General features: G+C 34.3%; 1 protein-coding gene across 1 annotated transcript in view; it reads right to left on the bottom strand.

The window, feature by feature from the left end:
- The window catches only part of GABBR2 (gamma-aminobutyric acid type B receptor subunit 2), a 349,731-nt gene that overhangs the window by 219,899 nt on the left and 110,943 nt on the right, over window positions 1-18,889 (bottom strand). The gene's annotated exons all lie outside the window — the stretch shown is intronic.

Genomic DNA, 18,889 nt, shown 5'->3' with positions numbered 1-18,889 from the left:
CTCTGTCTCAAAAGGGACTTGTGGTGAAATTCTATATGTGTGAAAAAAAACAAAACAGTTCACAAAGGAAAAGACAAAACCTTTGATCACAATAAATGATAAAACTTAATTTAATTCTTCTATCCAAATTAAAGATAGCATGTTTTTGTGGATGATTTTTAGGAAGTGTTATGCAAGGTGTACCTGAATATTTGCTTTGTGAAAATGTTTCTGTTCCTGAGATACTTTTGGTGATCTTCTGCAGTATGTTTAAGGATGTTATGAAGGTTGATCTCAGCCCTTTTTCAGCCATATATGGTTACTAGGGATTTTTCTGAGTACTGAGTTAATGTAAATTTTTTTAATTGTAGAGAGAATAAGCTCCCTAATACAGTTAAGTTGCCCTTCAACCTAATAAAGATTCAAAAAGTGGAGGTGAATTCAAACTTATATAAGTGCATCCAATCATAATATTATATTATGTTTACACATTTTTCAATGAATCTTCAGGATAATTGGGCAAGAAACTTACTTTTGAATTTCACAATGGATAAATCCAATCTAAAATAACAGATCTAAGCATTTGTTCATGTTTATAAAATGTGAATTTAGCCTGGCAGAGATAGAACTCATTTTCTATTTGATACACTCAAAAAGAATATATTCCAACTATAAAACCTGTAATCAAACAACTGATAACACGAATGGCTGGACAGTCTACAGCTGGACAGCTTACAGTGCAGCATTCAGAAAGAAAAGTTTCCTTTTTTTTCATCAGTGAGTTGCATTTTGAACACTTTTCATTTTTCCATGAAAGTCTAATGCTAAAAAAAAAAAAAAGTGAATATACTGATGGTTTTCTGTTACATTTTATAAAGGATGTGCAGTATGATATTGTAGTCTTGATTTTCCAAAATAATGGTAACCGGTTCACTCTATTTCATCATCATCATTTAGAAATCTGCTGTGAGTTTATAAAGAACTAATTTCAAGGGAAAGAGAATGAAGTGATATCTAGTTATAAGGCAACATTTCTATCTAGTCCTCCTAAGCTGAACATCATGTATATACTGCATAATGAAATATTGTTGATCTGCTGGAGAGCAGCTTGGCAAAGAAGGACTTGGGAGTCCTGGTGTTAACCATGAGCCATCAACATGCATTTGTGTACAAGAAGGCCAATAGTATTCTGCCCCACATTAGGAAGAGCATGGCCAGCAGGTGAAGGGAAATGATCCTCCCACTATTCGGCTGTGGTGGGGAGTACCTGGAGTACAATGTCCAGGTCTCAGCTCCACAGTACAAGAGGGTCATGGATCTACTGGCGTGAAGGCAAGCAGAGGACTACAAAAGTGGCTGGGAGACTAAAGCATCTCTCAGAAGTGCAGGATGAGAACTTGATGGGAAAGGAGGGAACTAGAGGGGTGACAGTGTCATATAAGTGTATATAAATAACTTAATAGAGAATGTTAAGGGGATGTGACCAAACTCTTTTCAACAGTGGCAAAAGAAAAGAGATAACGGTTACAAGCTGAAATGCAGGAAGTTTCCCTTGAACTGGAGGAAAAACTTGACTGTATGACAGACTACTGGAGGCCCAGAGAGATTGTGGAGTTTCCTTCTCTGGGGATATTCAAAACCTGCCTGGACATGATCCTGTGCAATGTGCTCTAGGTGACCCTGCTTGTGCAGGAATGTTAGACTAGATGATCTCCAGAAGTCTCTTCCAACCTTAATCATTCTGTGATTCTGTGAAGTAACTGTGCTTTCCCTTAAAGAAAGTCAGTAATAAACGAGAATGGTAAAATGGCAGCATTTATTTGAGAATTGGCATGTGGCACTAATGAAACCAATGGTAAAGACTAGGAATTATGCAAGAGGGATGTTAGGGAGCTGAAGCATTTTAGAAAAGCAAACAACTCTAGATTCAGAGTCTGGTACAGTACAGATACACAGAAGTTTGGGGGAGGATAACAGTGCTGAACTCTCCCTGGGGTAAAGAGTCACTCTAATCTAGGGGAACAGCTAATAACCCATTTAAAGAGTCTCTTTTATCCAGAAGAATTGTATTAACCAAGTTAAATGAATAATGGAAATCCTAAGCAGAGTTACAGTTAGATCAAGAGAGTAAAAAGTTGTCCATGGAGCAGAGTACCCACTTCTACTAAAAATTTTCCCTGTTGGCTGGTGAGGTGAGGGCCAGAACAGCAATTCTGGTACAGTAGACACAAAATATATCTAAGCAAATTTTATGGATGATTAAGAACAGATATGTGGGAGCTGCATTAGAAAGATGGCTGCAGACACCCACATATTTGGAAAATATTTCAATACAGGAAGATACAGCATAATTAAAATTGCAATCTTCCTTCCTACCTATGCTGTAATTCTGATCCCCTGTAGTGTAGGTGACTCACTGACATAAGCAGAAAGAAAGAGGAAAAAGAAAAGGAAAAAATACCCTATAATAAGACATGTAGTTTTTCCAGTCATGGTAACTGAAATACATTTTTAATTGATGTAAGTAGTATTTGTAAGTATTTTCTTGAATAAAGGCTCACGAGAGTTTATCATATTTACATTAAGAAGATTTCATGGGATGAGACAAATGTGAGTGTTATAAAAAAAAAAGATGTGTTTTGTTAATTGTGTGGACTTCCACTACCATTTTCAAGAGCAAAATGAAAGTCTGGAAGAATTTCTGTGGTGGCTCTTGAGCTGGTAAAGAGATAGGAAGCCCAATCCACATGGGAACATAAAAATCTGTATCAAACTGTGTTAAACACACTGGACAAAAATGTGTATCAGAAGCAAACACCTTTTCATTATCCATAAAATTAGCCATCTGATTAGAGCTACTGTTCCTTTTAAATTTAGATGCCACGATGTTTTGGCAAACACTCCAGCCCAATATCATCTGCCACTACCTTCATTAATTCTGTATCTCACATTGCTTCCACTGACTGCTTTTGGCACCTGAGAGGTTCCAGAAAAAGAATTTCCAGCTGGTCTCAAAGTTGGAAGGCAGGCACTGGGATGCTGATGACATTCCAGAGAATTAATCCAGTCACAATAAGCATTCTGCAAGCTGTATGCTGTTCTGGAGACATTTCATGAAATAATTTTGGTTATTGAATGAATATTTTTAAGAATAGAAATTGATTTAGATAAAATCCATATGGAAAATATCTCAGCTGAGAAACACGCATCCTAAGCTAACGTTATGAAGAACCCCAGTTATGTTGACCTCCACTGAGTAGTTTTATATACTCCCAAAATGACATCATAGGAAATGATAGGAAGGCAGAGTAGATGATACTTTTTTTGTTGTCATTAAAGTCTACTACTACAATATAGTCTATGGTTTAGGTTTAAGAACATGGTTAAATTAATCCTCAATTGGGTTTTTTTTTTTTTTTTTCTGTCTTCACATAAGGTGAAGGTTGAAGAAAAGTAAAAAATGGCAGTAGATCTGTTAAAAAAAAAAACAGGGAAGAAGAAAATGATCTAAACATCAACATTATAGCGCTTCATCTGCTTCTTGAGTTGGAAGATGAAAAGTTCCACCCACTTGTTCACACCAAACACAGCCTACATTTAAGAACTTTGTAGAAAGACGGAGTTAAAGTTAGTCTTTCAGCAACATTACAGGTGAAGAGAGAATAAGAGTTAGTAGTATTTATAGCAGAAGAAAATTACAAATGAAATCTAAGTTTAAGTAAGTTTAAGTAAGATCCATTTTCAAATTTAATATGTGCTGCCTAACAAACCTAATAAATTAATTTTACTTCTAAAATATGCCCAAGCAAGTATATCACAGAGTTATGGAGTAGTGAATTATGTAACCAATCAGGGTGAAAGAGACTGTGTCATTTATAAGTCTGAGTAGTTAACCAACAAAATACGAAGCAGAAGAGTCATCGCATGCATCCACAAGCAATCACATCTAAAATTTAAAATTCAGCATTTAGGTCTGACTTCATTCCTTCACTATTTAGGAAGAGAGATGCTTATCTTACTTTTTTTTCATTGTATATCTCCTCTGATTATCCTTTGGAAAGTATTAAAGGAATAATTCTAACCAGATCTTTTTAATTTTGCAGCAACTCCTGTAGTTCTGCAATTTGTTTTCATTTCTAAACTGACCAAAACACAAAACTCTTTCGAGCATTCTTATGAATGGAACTGCATTGGGAAAAAAAGTTGTACATCACCGTCTGTCACACTCAATTGCTTAGCATTTGCCTATTATCCTGGATTATACCAGAATTCAACTTCAGATTTCTGTTCTGCTTCAGTTATAGCGTTATTATCTATCCCAAATAAAGCAGTTTCCCACACATCCTATCTTAACTATCCAGCTTGTTTTTCTCCTCCTGCTATAACAGAATCTCAAAATTTACTGCAACTATAAGTTCCAAAGAAATAAGGCAAACAGTATTAAAGCATGATTTACTGAAATCCTTACAGAAATACTTTCTTCACAACAGGAATTATCAGCTTGTTTATTCCCTCATTCTTTGGTTTCAAATCTAAGAAATCCCAGATTTCAGAAGGCAAAGTAGGTGACATTCAAATTATGCAATACAGTGAGATGAAAAGAAGCTGTGTTTATTTTGCATAGAACATCAAAATGTTCAAAATGGTCAAAAATGTTCTATTAGGTCCGAGGAATAAAACCACTTCTATTACTGGGCTCATTTGCCTTCTTTTGCAGTTCTGTAACTTCTCTAATATCTTAGCACTGCACCAAAAGTATTCAAGAGCTGGCTGACATCATTTACTCAGAATTGCATCTAAATAAAGAACAGTTATGCTGGAGAGATCAAGGACTGTCAAGAGGAGAGAGATTAATAAAATAAAGAGTAGTAAAAATTCTGGCAATTCTCTTTGTGAACATATATTGACAGAAAAATAAGCTCACCTCCTAAGAAAAACACCTCTGTGGCATCAGCAAGAGCTATGTGGTTAAACTTGCCACAAAAGACTTGCAGTAGAAATGTCATTTACAATTATGGTAGATTTGATAATCTGTTTCATAAAATATGATATATATTCTGCAATTAGAAATAATCAAGATATGTTTTATATTTTGCTTCTATTTGCAATAGTGATTTTAAGTGTTAGAAAGAAAACTAGTTACATACAACTAGAAAAAGTTCATAAAGATACATCTGACAAACTGAATGACGAAACCTTTTTTTTCAGCCGTCATAGGCTGTCATTTACAATCTATACACTCAAAGGGTTATAAGAAAATCATGATCCATTACAATTTATTTCTATCAAATAAAAATAGCAGACAGTCTTGGTATGAGTATGGTTACAAAACAAAAATCCCTTCTAGAATGTCACTGACAAAGCAGAATAAAGTGTATGCTTTTCCTTGCTGTGCCATTGCCTCAGGACATCAGCTAATTGTTTTTCTCAATACCTATGCCTTGCAGGTCACTTCAGTGGTTACTATTAATTTAATAAGTGTTTCTTTATGCCTACATTTGTTTTTAAGTACAGTACTTGCCCCTGGTCTTACTCACGCTGGGTAGAAAGCATTAACATTTTCTAGACCATTTAAGATTATGTACACTTCAATTAGATGTCTCAACCATTTTTACCTAGTTGTAGCTATCATCCTAGTTCCTCCAGGGTGAAAGTTGAATATTTTCTCTAGACCTTGTTATCTTTTTTAATCACTTATTTCATAAAACCATCCACTACAATCCTATTTACTCTGGAAAACAGTCCTCCTATATCTGTTCTTTTACCATTATTTTTCACAATTGATACCAAGATAAACTGAAGTAGAACACACCTACTAAGTACTAATACTAAATTCAATGTAGCCTGATTTTTACATATAAGGAATGTCTTTGGATTTGATCTTTGTCATGGATTCAAGAAAGTGCTTAAGCATATAATTTATTCTAAAATATTTCAAGAGTTATATTGATTGAGAGAAGCATATGAAAACTCAATACATGCATTAGTGCTTGATAGAGCTTAATAGCTGGGGGATATTTTAGATATTATCTTTACTAATTCATTTCCATGAAATTCTTTTATTTATTATTCACTTTTCATGTGAGGCACTTCATTTTTAAAGTGTGATTTTAAAAGTCACTCCACGCTTCCCAACTCTCTCTTTCGCAATTCAGTGTTTTTATATTGCCTTTTACTTTTATACAGCACTTACTAACACCATTGTAGTATATTAACATTTTTTTTAAAACACATATTTTTTTTCTGCTTAGTCTTAACAATTTACTGATTTTATTTTCTTTCATTCTGAGTACTGTTGAGTTCTTTTGGATCCATACTCTACATACATTCTACATACATTCCCTATGTATGAAGATATCTCAGCTAAAATACTGTCAGCTTTATCATGTAAATGTATCAATAGACACATTTTCAATAACCTATATGTTGTATTTGTTATCTGTGTGGAAATCAAAATATGATTAACTATATACACCATCTTTTTGACAACCAGGTTATTGAGAAATCCTCTGAAATGAAATCTGTTAGATATATCTTTGAGATTTGAGCACCTGGTATATTTGTTCACTTACTTACTCACTTTGTGAGTATTTGGACTAAAACATATCGACACTATGGAACTTGGGAAGTGTGTAGTCACTGAAAAGTCTGAGTCCTTTGGACCACAGAGAACAGTAAGCAGAGCATAGCTCTTAAAAATACTTGAAGATTCAGGTCAAGTGTCCAAAACATTCTTAGGACTCTGCTTGCCGCATCTCTCATCCTAACATGTCATTATTACCTATACATTGATAGCCCAAAGCAACTCACAGTAATTATTTATTTTGCTGAACAAGACTTGCCATTTGATCTGATAATTTTTTGTACTGACATTAACACAGCCTCATCTCCACAGAATATACCCCTAGGACCAGGAAGCTCATTAACTGTATACCTCAGGTTATATACAAACATGTCACATTCTAGCATGTATTCCTTTTAAATGTATATACTTAAAATCCATGTGTGCTGCATGCAGGCCCATCCAAAGTCTGTCACTTATCTTCCACGGTTATCAGCTGTGTTTGAAGCTGTGGTTTCAGTTTCTAGCAAATATTTATTTTAAAATATATAACAGAGTAGCCAAGTTTGGAAGGGATGTATGGAGATTGTCTAGTCCAGTGCACCAGTTCAAAACCAAGTTAAACACAGCATGTTGTTCAGGAAGAAATTCAGTCAGGTTTTGAATATCTTCAAGAGTGGAGACTATATAAAGTTTCTACACAAGTTTCTGACCACTGTCATAGAAAAAAAAATACAGTTGGACTTGATGATATTAAAAGTCTTTTTCAACCGTAATGATTCTATGATTCTCTGCAGTTCAGAGGCAAAGCTATTAAATACAGGATAATATACACAGTATTTCCCTCTATTGCCCATTTTGTTGACAAATAGAGCAAATGCATTATCACATGAGAAGGATGCTCCCCTACTCCTCCTACTCATGCACAATTATTTGAAAAAAAAAACCTTCAGTAGTTCTACACTAACAGCATCCAGCCTCAATCTTTTACATTTTTTTTGTATATGTAGCTACTGTTCAGCATTTCAGCTCAAGTAGCCAGTTTATTTCCACATTATTTAAATTGCTGACATGGAAAAAACAGCATTATTTGAGTCACATAATTCAATACATGCTCTCACAAATGCAGTTATAGTTATCTCATTCCTTCTGAAATCCAGAAGCTGGATGTATGCTCCCATCATCTAAAAAAAGCAGTTAAGACAACAACTTCAGATTTCAGCTAAAATAAGCAACAAAGAACTTGTCTCTTCACTTATCTGCATGAAGCTTGAGAGCTGAGAATCTGAATTGGAAAAATCCATACAACTTTGAAGTTATAATTTCTAGCATGCATAATAACCGACAGCAAGGAGACCCACAGCTTAATCATGCATTACACAAAGAATCATGGTTTGTTGTGAACCTGTTTCTTTCAGGTTTCATTTTATGCTTCATAATTTTTGTTTTGAAAAGACAGTAAATAAACTTGGATCTGGAATATAAGTCACTGATGTCTACAAGAAAAGGAAAAAGAGATATTTTCATCCCTTCTAAGAATCTATGATAATGTTCTGACTTAGCAAAGTCATTCTGTAAGGTAGACCTATGGGTTTAGGAAAAGGTCACAATAACTCATGATCAACACACTTTTAATCCCATGACACGCAGTCCACAGTTGGCTAGGAGTCGAAAGGGTAATAAACACCATTGTACTGAAGATATTATCATTACTTGCATGCTTTGGAACTTAACTATCTTTACAGTGACATCTGATAGGAACATTACCGAACAAATGACCTTTTATGCAGATACAAAATGAACTCACTGAAGATGGATATTTTACTGCTAACTCTTCCAACACTCATACAGATGACAAGCTAAAGTTGGGCAGTTGCTGGCACAGTGCTCTAACTCTGGCAATCCTCATCTGGAAGCTGAATCTCTAATCTTTAGGCTGTTTTCACTTATGTGGAGATAGGAATTTCCATGGAATTCTTCCCAGGATAAGATATTCATTACTGTTTCCCTAAAAGTCTCTCCCCACTTTCTGACACTAGATGAACAGTACGGCCAGACAAAGAAACCAGCACCCTTCCTTCTTTAAAATCCAGCGATATCTATAAATAATCAGAATAAATTTATTTATTTATTTTATTTAATATTTATTTAATAAATAAATTTAATGCTAAACTCACCAGTTTATTTACCCAAGAAAAAAATACATAAAAGTTCTAAAATTCCTCAGGTTTTATCTTGGTATTTAGACTTCACCAAGCAAAAGAGAGACAAAGGAGAATATACTGTGTCTCATATAGCTCAAGCTTTACAGCTATTTTATATATTGCTAGAAAGTCAGTAACATTTGCTTCCATCATGAATCCTGTCACTCAGAGTTCACAGGTGTTACAGGTGCTGTCAGCCAGCCAGCAGTGTCCCTAACTGGTGTGAATCGTCCACATCAGGTTCACAGCTGTTGCAGGCAGCTCCAGCAAGTCTGTGGTACTGCTAACAATTTCTTTACGTAGCAACAAATGCTGGCTATGGGTGTTGCCTACAGTTTGTAAGAAGCTTTTTGATAAAGTTAGTTATTCTTCATACTCCATTGAGGTTACAATAATGGAAGATTAGGACACTTTAAGAATATTCTAAGAGTGATGCCTGAAAACAAGGGGTACTTTTGGCTACAGTAACTGCATACAACTATTGCTAATATGCTGGCAACTTTCCTCATAAGAACTAAGTGCCTAATGCTACCTACAGCCATGGAAGCATTAATCAGAACTCAAAACTCAGCTACTATGTCAACAACACATACAGAGTTTAACAAGTAATTCTTAGAATGTCAGGAGATATTCAGCGAGTGCTCTGTGCTGGAGTGAAATCCCTCAGCAGGATATATTAGCTCAGGCTCAGAGCTGTGCTAATAAAGACACACAGATTTTGAACAACGTGAAAATTGAAAGATGCAGTGCTGAGAATATGGATTGCTGGAAAAAGGCCCTGATTCTGAATACTGAAACAAATAAGTATTTAACCCAGAATAGTGGCTGAGTAGAAAAATTAAATTCAGACATGACTATCATCGTGAATGACAAATGAAGTTGACTGTAGATTAAAAAAAATCTCAATAAAAACAAAATGTTCAGTGTCTTATAAAGAAGTTGTGAATTTGCTCCATGCTAATTTGAAAAATAGATGTACAAAGCAATATTATGGTGAAATTATTCTCAAAACCAACTTAATATGAAAGCTATATTACAACATAATTTCTGAAACCTGTAATGTAAAAGTGTATTTCAACATTTCTACTAAAAATCATAAATTGCAATTTTATTTGCAGGAAAAAAAAATGCTGAATCCTGCTATTTACTTCAAGCCAGTCCATATCTGCAAATTCTACCAGGGAGCTTTGAAAACGTATCTTTATTTTAATTTTTATCAGCAGAATTTAAACTTTTCTCAAATTTAAAATAGTACATAAAAGAATTTCATTTCAACTGTTTTAATCGAAACAATTTAATTTCCTCATTCATTTTGAAAAAACAACATTTTTATCTACCTCCTTATGTTGGTTCTACCTGGTTTGCACTTTATACATCTAAATTTACAAATTCAATATTAGTGCTTTGAGATGTGTTTAGTTTTCTTATCTTGAAAACATATCTAGAAACAAATTTATGCTGCTGTACTAAAGCTGGCTTTACTTATTTTTGATTTTTTTTCATGTCACTACCAAGTTCTTCAAAAATGTCAAGGGTAATTCTTGAAAAAACAATCAGTTCTTTTATGACAGAATAATTTTTTTAGCTAAAGAAGAAATGAGAGACTTGCTTTAAGCAAGACTTTGGATACTATCACATAATATTATTCTAAATAAGCTAAAAAATCAGAAGGAACTACTATTCAGCTAGTATATAACTAGCTAAAAGACCATAATGAATTTTAGTTATGAAAACTTCATAGGATTTCATACAGCCAGCTGCATTTTAATACAGTCTATTCTAGCATTTCATATAGTTTATTTTATACAATCTAGTCCAGATCTATCATCTAAGAGACCTGTACAGTGAAAGAGCATGTATATTATCACATTTGCAGATGACAGTTTGGAGGAGATCCAAGATCTAGAAATACAAGGATGGAATTCACAATAATGAAAAATGAGTGCAATGCTATGGAAAAAAATATGATATTCAGTAAAAAGAAATCAAAAACTTCTTCACCTCAGGAGGAAAAATGCCATTCATACAAAAGGTTAAACATGAGTCTTGTACAGTCACAAAAGATCTGAGCCTGTAATAGTTCACAGGTTGAATGTGAATCATCAGTGCCATTCAGATTGAACGGGGGCATCACACAGTAGTCTGTGTATAAACAGGAACGTTATCTGTATTCTGGTGGGAGTGAAGGAATTTGTCATATAATGCTGATAGGGGTTGACAGAGTAGCAGAGTCTACGAACATGTTTTTAGAGTACCAAAAGTACTCAAAAAAGAGAGATCCATCATTTCTTTCCAGGGGTCATACTCTGGAAGGAGGAAGCTCCAAATAACGAGCAATGAAGCTACTGACTTAAGAAGCAGCGTTTTCAGTTGGTGGCATATGACTAGTCAGCTTACTGCAGATAAAGACAGGAAAGGGAGGAAGTAGCTGCTAGTTTGGAGTGGCATGCATTGCCCTATGTTCTGTGTCCTTTGGTACCCAGTTTCCAATGATTAAAAGAAAGAAATGCTAATAAGACAAAAACAAATTATTCATCTGAGAGCTTGAAATACTTCCTGGTCCTCATGAGGCAAGAAAATTCTCTTCAGTACTGGTAATAACTCCCAATTTTGTGTCAACTGCAAATTTTATGTATACAAATTTAGTTCATAATGCTAGAAAAAAGAACAAGATCCTCTATGAAGAAAGAATTAACTCATCTTTGTGCAAAAGAAGCAAAAGTGCCACAATAAGGAGGATTCTCTGTCTTGTAGTTTGCACTGGAGGAGGAAGATTCGAATTTTAATCTTTACTTCAGAAGGAGTATTTTTATATTCTGTACTGCACATTTAATGGACAAAATAAGGGAACATTTTTTTCAGCAACTACTATCCAGGAATGCAGGACAACGCACAACCTTTGTACAGAGGATGCATGTAGTACAAATGCTAACTACTTAGCAATGAGCTGAAATAAATTTTGTATTCTCTTTCAATGTCCTTGATATTGTTATACAAAATGTAACAGCTTTGATAAGAAGAAATGTAGCTTCCCTCAGACTCTTGAACTTAAACTGTTGGTCCATGTGGTCTTTCTGAAAAGAAGACTAATAAGTGTTAAAACTCCTTCAGAAAAAAAGACAGACAATAACTGTGTATATAGCATACTTATGATTCCCAGTATTTCAAAAGGAGCTTTGTGGCTGTGTCAGTAGTAAGGGAGGCCTAATAACAAGAAACCTAGAGATATGATGAACAAATTTACTAGTGTTGGCTTCTATTTAGGAGGAAGTGTGATTTGCTGAGACAGTCTAGGAACTATCTATCTATGCCACTTCTTTCTGTGGCATATTCTGATTATCTGTCATACTTACTCATGACGGGACATAAATACAGCAACATGTTGGTACACCTTTCTCTTTTCCTATTTAGCCTCATCTTTTACAAGGAAACTTATTTATATAAGATATTTTGTTAATGTGCAATTAATAATTATACTAGATAAAAATATATACTTCATTAAAATTTATTATTTTCTCTACCAGGTTAATAGTAACAGATTTAGATTTTACTAAAAAAATATATATTTTTAAAAGCGAGTCTAGCTTGAACGTTAATAATTTCCTTCAGCAATATATTCACCATCAGACAACAGAAGGTACAACAGAGACAAAGATGAATCATTTCAATACTAAGTAATTAAAAATGACCAGCTAGAGGATCCATTAATTTCATTTTATGGCAGCAAATCAAGTGGCTCATGCTTAGACTAAGAGTGCATCTTGTATGGGCATGAATAGAACCAGGCTTTAGGGTATAATTTATTACCTTTCATATTTCTATCCTAGTGAAGTTAGCAAGAATTCGGTCCAAAATTCAGTGCCAAGATCTCTCCCTAAGATTGCCTAATTGCTTTTTAAGTGCTACTGAGACAGGAAATGTATATGATAGTGCAGTTGTAAAATAAAAGGAAGAGAAGGAAGATAGTTATTGATTCTTTTTTAAGTATGAAAAATGTACACACATAGTACAATGAGGAAGACATTCAGACGTGCCAGAATGGAAATATGAATCGTATAGTAAAAGAACAGGCATGTAACATTTTAAGATAATGACAACCACCACATGTTCTAAAACAGGAATGGCTTAATAGCTTAAACCTTGCTAGGCTATTAGAAGTGTTCTGCACACAATATTTCATGCGCAAAAACAGCTTTTGTGAGTTTCATATTATCTTACGGTTTAAGAATCAGGATGGTGCTGCTCTGTAAGTTCGCATAGGCTGTGAATGCCTCCCTGAGGTCCCTTGTTTTAGGGAAACATGACTGATCACATGGGTAGCAACCCTACTAAGCAAAAAATATCCTATGACTTTTGCTTTAGATCTTATTCTATTGAGATAAACAAAGATAAACTCATTCAAGAGTCAAGAAGTGTTCACCATTCCTAATAGGAGAAAAATCAGTGTAAAATAGATCAGGATTTGGCAAAACTGTATTTGGGAAGCTCTGAAACCCTAGCCTAAAACAACAGAAGTTAAAGATGAACTTTATCAAAGAACTATTCCCATCATTAAGGAATGATGGGACATGGCACTGATGCAGAATAATGCCACTGAAGTTTGTTCAACTACAAATTAGAAGGACTTTCAATCCTCCCAAAGCCCTGTCTGTTAAAGACAGATTACAGTGCAGGTGTGGCTATGGCAAAATGCTTCTTCTGAGTTTATTTCAGGTAAATTTTGACTGGCATTGAAGAAATATGCATTTATCATTAATAGAAGTTTTATCTAAAATACGCCTTTTTTGCAGTTAACATATTTTATAATTTGCCTATCAGTGCTGATGAAATAAAAAGACAAGAAAACATGCAGGAACTGAAGATTTAGGTGAAACTCCAGATATCAGAAATGTCATAGTAGAAACCTGAAAGCTGACAGTTTGGTGCAGTGCATGCGTCTGGGCCCAGTGATTGGAAAGGCTGAGGCTGAGGGTGTTTGTGTACAGATGAGCAGTTGGTGTTATGTATCCACTGACTAGCTTGTGAGTGATGACTCAACTAAGTTTATTAATTGCGTACTAAGAATAAAGCCCTAAGTAAGCTAGCTAAGCACTGCTAGGTTTAACCTTACTAAAAAGAAAGTGCATCTGATAGGAGTGTTCAAATTCTTTCATTAAGAGAATGAATATAATCTTTTTAATAGGGAAATAAATTACAAGCTTCTATTGCAATGAAAGACTAGATTTGAGGGGAAAATTATTTCTGTCAGACAGGAAATGCACAAGATTTTAAAATCTTAATTTTGAGAGACTTGTAAAACAGATTAGTAAAATAATCCTGTTAGTAATCTAAGTAACACTCTTTAATACAATATCTCATTTCTTTAACTCATTTCTAACTATCATTGCTATGATTATAGGAGAATTATTTCTGTTTATTTTTTCTCTATTATAAGGTTAAAGTTGGAAATAAAATCCAATTTTATTATAGATTAAATATTTCTTTGATTATGTAGTAACAGTGGCTAGAAAAATCAGTTAGAACATAAAGTGCCTAAACACCAGCAAAGACTCATTTTTTCATGACCAAATGAAACCTGTGACCAGCCCTATCTTTCCAGCACAGAGTGAGTGATAATTCACCCTGAGATTTGGGTGGCAGTTTTAATTTGCCTACATTTCATCAACTTGCCCTCATTCAACAATTTTTCCATTATCTGGATTTTATGTATATATATATATTTATATATATAGCTGGATAAGTCAAGCTACGTGAATGGAACATTTACCCATACCAGAAAAGAAGCCTGATGATGTTCAGTTGAAAAACAACACATAAATCATAAAAATTCTTTTGCTGTACACCTCCCAAAATTTTCAGAAAGGCAGACTACAGTTACCTGATAATCTAGAAGGCACTCCTGCATTTCTTTAAAGCAGAGTCACATTCTCTTTGTCAGAAGCAGAGCAGCTGCCTTTTTTTTTTTAACCTATTGAAAAAGTCAGTATATGCCAACTGAAACAAGACACAATTAAGGAAATGGCAAGAGCCAATACTAGTTCCCCTTTGCCCAGTATCATCTGGTGAGCAGTAAGTAATTGCTCTTTAATGGAATATATTTAACAGAAGGAAATGTGTCAAGTATTTGTTAGCTTTAAGATTTTCACATATGAACTTCTTTTTAAGCAGCACAAAGAAATAAAGAAGATTATTATCAACATGGCTTTAATATGCTTGTAGTCATAGCAGATACACTCAACAAAATAATCTAATTACTGTATATTTTTTTTCAAATACATTAACCAGTGTAATAGGTCTTACAGAAAATATTTATCTAAATATGTAGAAAGACAGATTTCCTTAGTATGTTTTTATCTGTTGGTGTAAGAGAAATTATTCTTTTAATTGTTTTTGAACCAACATGCCTGTTTCATACTTCCATCTGCCTTGCCTGCAAGCATGAGCTGGCATTTGCTCTATTGCACTGTCTATGGTAGCCTACTGAGTAGCCATCAGGCTGTATATGATATAATGTCATGTCAGGCAAACAGTAAGTGCAACTTGTTTTCTAATTAAAAATATCAGACACAAATATCAAATTGTATAAACGTTTGTAAAGTGAATAAATACATATAAAAAAAGTAATATAGTCAAATATGATGAGGGCTTTCTTGATTTGACTGAGGGGAATAAAGCGAGTCTTTTCATTTTCTCTATCCACCTTTTTAATGCTTGTCTCCTTTTTTAAAAAATACTCAATAAAACTAGTTAAAGTAGTGGACAAAAGTAATGTCTTTCAATTCAGTCTGAGAAAATCCATAAAGCTCAAGCCCTAATTTATTCCCATTCATGTCAGGGTGACGCCTTTTGCAATTCTATTTTGTTAAAGCCTACAAAGTATTTGATATTTTAACCAGTATCAGTAAAACATATGCTACTTCAATACATGCAACATTTCCCATATTATTTGATATAAAACATTGAAATAATGGGATCAAAATGTTTAATTTCCAAACATTTCATGATTTGGGGATTTTTTCTGAAAAAAAAAACTGAAGTTATTCAAAAAGTATTTGACTTATCCTACAAGTTTGATTCTTTTGGGACACATATTTGCTTTTATTAAAGATAAATCCTTATGTGAATGTTGTCATTAGTTACTGCTAAGGAAAATAAGTATCTTCAGAAATTATATAGACATAGAAGGAACACAGAGGAACTGACACTGCAAACATATTGCAAGCAACAGTCCTTGATCATTAAAGAAGTACAACATGCTAAACAAACAAACTTTTACCTTATGTCTCTCCTTTGTATTAAATCATGACCAAAATGCTCAACACTGATGGATTCTATCCTGCCTGAAAAGACAGCAGAAGAAATAATCTTGTGCTTTTTTTCTTCTGTCATATTTGTGCTTCCTTAATCATGTAAGCAAGGGCATTGTTGATGTCTTAGAGAAATAAGTGAAGAAAATGATCTTAAAAAATTGATTTCATAGTAAAACAATGGAATATTCACTTGTGCTTACAAGATTAAAGGACTAATGTATATCTATTAAAATTAGATTTACAAAGAATCAATGATGGAAGACAAGAAACTTTATATAAGGTTGCAAAATTTCAAAATGTAGTCTTTGAATGTAGGCAGAGTGCCTCCAGGACTTACTTTTAATCTAAAATTATCTACACTCAATATTCAAACCATTTTTTTAAAAAATGCTAAATAGAAATACTATGTTTAAACATAAAGCAAATCCCTAAACTCTTCTTGTACTCTCCTTCCACATGGGATGTATCTGAAAAGATTAATGTATTTGGCAAGCAACGAATTTTAGTAATACCAGTGTATACCGCTAAGATTACGGTCCCTTGCACATGTGGAATGATGTACTAACACAGATGCCTTCTGTGTCTCACAAGGGAAATACTTTGGACCACTATTTTTCTTTTTATGCAGAAGAAAACATGGCAGTTTTGAATATGGAATGACTCTGTGGAAATTAAGAACCTGGGTCAAGAAGTTACTGAACAGTTGCATTAGGCAAACTACTCTGAGCAACTTATCACTCTTAATGCACACTCTGGCACATCCAGTTGCTAGTCCCCTATGGTGCAGTTACTTCCAACTTAACGTCATTAGGATTTGAGAAATCTAGACTTGCTGAGGAAAAAAAACAAAAACAAAAAACCCCACACTCATCATTTTTGGATTTAAAATTTGCTTTACCTCCTCTGAATATGCTTTCTTTCCAGATTATTCTACCTCTATATGCACATTTTCTTTTTCTATAATCCTTCAGAACTACAGTTCATCATGCAACTATGATTTTCAAATTGTCCTTTTAAATCATGAGCATTATGTCTAATAAAGGACCTCTCTCATGCCTGCAATATAGTTCTCCCTCTCTATCCGCTTTTGTGATCTTAGTCGCATGAGAGTTGTTTCATATCCACATAAAATTTTCTTAAAATCATATTTTTTCGAGAAGGGTTTTCAATGAGCAGGAGAATTTCATGCCTTTAATTTGCAACTGTAGCTGATACTTTGAAAAATGTCTGGAAGCTAATAAATAGGAGTTCAAAGAGATCCTTATGCTTGTCATTTTATGACAACTTATGGCAAAGATCTAGCTTGAAAGAGGTATTTTCCATTTTTAAATTCCCTCAGCCAAGCTGTTTTTTTTTATAGTATGCCCTTCTAGTCTTCAGAGGGCAACAATAATCTGGTTTTGCTTACTCTAACAGATTTTGATATGATGAGGTCACTGCAGTACACTCTTCTTACACAAGTTACGTTAGAAATGCTCAAAGATATCTATCATGTTAAAGACTTCAGTAACCACTGTTCCTTACTGCTTAAGCCCACCTTACTGCTTAATTCAGAATCTTTATTTTAATGAAACAAACTGTACAGTTAAAAGCCAAAATAAAAGACTGAACATAGATACTTATCTGAATTTCCTTCTGTGTCAATATGATATGCTGTCAAAAGACTATCAAAGTGTTTTACTATATATCATCATAAATACGTCTTACAAACTCAAATGTTAGTGATACAGTTTGCAAATATATCTGAATCATTAGTAACAAATAACTAAAGATTTCAAATCAGCTACACAGCAAATACCTTTTTCATTAACAAGGATAAAGTTTCTAACAGTTACATGCTTTAATGATGCAATATTTAGCATCATTAGATTCTCTATGAAGGAAAGTTCTACTTTTAAGTAAACAGAAATTCATTTAGGACTAATAAACTTTTAAGATAAATAACATATTTGTTTATTATCTCAGACTGTGCTTTTTGAAGAAGTGTAATTAATTCACATTGTCATTTGAACACTGCTAGGGCTTTAGTGAATTGTATCTTACTTATATTCAGATTTTTTCAAACAAATTTCCTGGGCAGCCTTTTATGCTTATCAATCTTTCTAAGTAAAACAAGCATCTAGAACAAGCATGGAGAGCAGTTTCTGTGTAAACGCCTCTCCCACTTTTGTGAATACAGTTTTTTTGGTAACACAGAACAATGTATATCACATGTTAAATTGGCTGATTGTGACAGGTGCGCTCCTTCCTGAGACAGACCTGGCCTCCCACACGGAGCCCTAGTCAATTGCCAGTGGCATTACCTGATTGTGGTGTCTTTCCCTCCTTTAGCCACCGAACATTAAACCTATGGCTGCATCCTTTCGGGGGATGTTCAGATGGACTTTCAAAAAAGAGTTAACAACAGGAGAATAGCCAAGGACTAACTAAGCTGACATCAGGAAAAATTCAGCTGATATGCAAGACCGTCAATAAATCAATCATCTTATTCCATAAATAGGGACAACCCCCCCTTCCTCTCCCCTGAGTCTGGTGAGCAAGGCAGTGGGCTACACATTTCAGGATCTCCCCTGCTGAAGGTTACTCCTCAAGGTTGACAGATTTCTTACTAGGTACAGATCCGTGGTATGTGAACATAGCATAGCATGCAAGACTCTTTTTAATACTTTGTAAGTTTTTCTAAATCGTATCCAAGAATCATTGTGCACATAATCCCTTACACTTTGAGCAAGCCTTGGACTAAGACGGGCTTCAGCTACATCCAGGCTCTTCTGCAAAGGAATTTAGAAAGCAAGGGGGTCCAGTCTGAAGCCTGTGATTGAATAGGAATAGGA

Source organism: Nothoprocta perdicaria, unplaced genomic scaffold (assembly GCF_003342845.1).
Source record: "Nothoprocta perdicaria isolate Ctin4 unplaced genomic scaffold, notPer1 scaffold_147, whole genome shotgun sequence".
Classification (NCBI taxonomy): Eukaryota; Metazoa; Chordata; class Aves; order Tinamiformes; family Tinamidae; genus Nothoprocta; species Nothoprocta perdicaria.
The sequence above is the reverse complement of the archived record's forward strand: the minus strand, read 5'-3'. Positions and strand labels throughout refer to the sequence as shown.